Consider the following 3,309-nt stretch of genomic DNA (forward strand, 5'->3'; position numbering starts at 1 on the left):
AGATCCAGTACGTCCATGTTTATTTGATTTATTTATCTGTTACTACAGTCCAATTTAAATCACTCCCCATGGTTATCTTGAACATCCTTGCCTTGACTACAAACAACACTGGGAACCCCCACTCCTTATTCACAAAACATGAAAAAAAAGCAGTTGAAATCTTATAATGGGTGCAATTTATTAAATTTTTTGTAATTCATACTTGTGCTGTTCCTAAGCTTTGTCACAATGAGACATTTTGAACATATTAAAATCTGTCACTGAGGACAGTGAACTTCTGTGGTGGAGATCCAACAAAAGTTTTTATTTATTTCTGCTGGACCCTGGATCTGAGAATGATATAAGAGCATATAAATTGTTTTGCAGATCAGAGGATTGAAACCGGATTTATGAGATGATTCTAATATAAGCTGATACAGATGTACTTTCATGCATTTTGAACATACACAATGTTTTTTTTCCAAACAAAACTTTTATAAGGCTGTGTCTTAATGATATACAGCTGTGAACCAGAAGCATAAATAAATAGTGTTTAAGTACAGCTATCAAGAAGTTGGATGGCATCCATATTAGATTTTGAGGTTGGGGTTGGTGAGAAACCCTCTAAATTAGTATTCCAGCTTGTTGGGACGTTTCTATTAACTGTTTCATATTGAAACTTTGAGAGTAGAGGTATAATGCATTCATAGTTTCTGTCTACCTTCAGGTCCTCTTGTACTGTTTCAAAAGGTCTATCACTATGGGGAAAATGTGCATACAAGTATACACATTTGTTATAAAAAGTGGAAGAACCGAATGGATCTCCTTTTTTCTCTTTATGCAAAGATTTATTTGTTCAGAGAGTCTCGTTTTCACATGTCAAAAGGCTTAGAATGCAGTGTTAAATGTCTCACAGAAAAAGAATTAAATCAATTGATTCATTAAATGACATATTGCGCTAACAATCCACAAACACATACCTTTCCAAAAAATACTAGTAGAAAGTCAGAGATGTAATCTTTTCCCCATATGTCAACAAAAACTACCGAGCTGCAAATTCCTTTATCCCCTTGTCTTTTTTCTGCCATAAATGATTTCCTTTTTTCTCATGTCATATGTTTGCATGTTGCATCAATCTTTCCCTTTTTGTCCCTTCTCCATCCTCTTTTATCCACTCAGTTCGCTCTGTACAGCTTGTTCTTTAAAACTCTCCCTCACAGGAAAGCAACATTGAATATTTAATTTATGTTTCTATCTTGTCCAGACTGAGATTCAGGAGTTTATGGATGAGGAGATTGAAACTAACCTGGAAAAAAGGAGTGACTGTAGGTCAGGCTGAAATGAAAATCAGGAGCTCTCTAAGAGGAATCGTCAGACGCAGAATTGCAGGCAACCAAACAGGTATCTTTCCATTTTATTATGCGTTTATCATGGAGAAAGAAAAACAGTTGCATAACAGCCCACACTCTAATTACATTTTTTAAAAAGGAAACAGCACAAGGGTGCTATAGAATTGATCAGAGAACTAATAACACTGTCTCATTATAAAAGGCTATATATGGAATCAACAATTCCCGTGAAGTTCAGGCTTAACTGGCATTTCAGTATTATGAACATTATAAACATCCCCAGTTTTTCTACCGGATTCAGTGGGAGGTAGATATTAATTACATAATAACAGAACAACAAAAGTTATTTTTGAAAGCTTTGAACTTAATAAAACCCTTTGCGGTTATCAAAGGAGTTGGAAAAAAGCAAAACTGGAGAAATAATTGATTTCTGTAATTTCATCTGCCTAGCACTTACTGCCCTCTTTTGGTGGCTCATGTGAATTGTTTTTTAAAAATAGACACTACCTTATTGTTTGGACGCAAACTCTTGAGCGATTATATATATATTAGATAGATATATTAGTTTCATAGCACAAAATTGTATTGCACTAAAAATAAAATTAAATTGGACTGAATTAAAGTTTATAAAAATACATAAACGTGTTGTGCTTTTTCTGTTCAGTTTTGAGATACCTTTTCTGCCATTGGTCAAACTCACAGTGACGCCATGAAGACCGCCCAACATCTCTGGACACAGGAACTTTCCCGGCACTAACTGTGTAGAAATCTAAGCTGATAAGACGAGCTTGAAATGGACAAAGAAATCTGTTACTCTTTATGAACACATGAACAATTGTCAACATTGGTTTAAAACGAAGAAAAACGACATTTGTGAATGCTCGTGCGTCGAAAGATCGCTCAACAGACAAGTCGACAGCTGCAATCCATCATCGCCAATCAACCGCTGATCCGACCTTGTGCTTGCTGCTGATTGGTTGATTTCGGACTGGGGCGGGCTCTGTTTGTGCATCGGGCAGTCAGCAGTGAATTCAGTATTTTTCTGTGAGCAGTTGTTGTGCAAGTGAAACACCCACCTGAAACTGGACTGACATCCACAGGTAGGCGGTAGGTTTGCCTGTCAGCTAACATTTACTATTTAATTTCCCATTTAATAGAGCTTAATATTTAGTCTTTGGTTAGTGCCTTATGTGTTTTCAAAAGTTGCTGTTTCCTGGGTTATGGGACTATTTGTGATATTAAAAGGTATATTAGGCCTAGAACAACGCCAAATTTGTGTTTCTAATGTTGTCTTTTTTTGCATTCCAGTTCAAGACATTATGAAAAGTCTCAAAGCAAAGTTTAAAAAAAATGAGGTAAGATGCATCTGGGGTGGGCAGTGTTCAGGATTAAGTGTGAACTTTATAGGGACATGTCACTTTCCATGAAAATTATTTTTGTCCTAGCCTAAAACATTTGCTAGTTGCTTTCTGCAATTTATTTAAATGAGTCTGAGGGGGATGTATTAGGATACAGTGTCACTAAACAGCAGGAAAGCAGAACTGCCACTAGGCTGCTGTTATAACCAGTGATCTCAAGTAGCGTTCAATTATTAACATGTAGCCCGTGCAGACACACTGACTCAAACACACTAAAAGGAGTCCTGCTTCATGTCTGTCACTCTTTTTCTAATTTTGGGGGCTACCTTGAATACAAGCATCAGTTAATAGAAAAATATGTAGCATTCAATTGCAGATTGTTGTACTGCTTCTGGGCCTTTAAACCAGCTGATAAATCAATTATTATATAAATTTAAAGCTACGCTCCCTCTAATGGTTTGTGTGTTTTGTTTGGGCACTGTTATTGATACCTTTATAGAGACCAAATTACAAATTCAATGATAACAACCAGATTAAGCAATATGGGTGAACATGGTTAAGGGTCTTTTTAAGGCCAGCTACGCAGACAGACTCTGCCACCCGAGCCAGCAGGGCAAACAGGA

Source organism: Xiphophorus couchianus, chromosome 9, assembly GCF_001444195.1.
Source record: "Xiphophorus couchianus chromosome 9, X_couchianus-1.0, whole genome shotgun sequence".
Classification (NCBI taxonomy): Eukaryota; Metazoa; Chordata; class Actinopteri; order Cyprinodontiformes; family Poeciliidae; genus Xiphophorus; species Xiphophorus couchianus.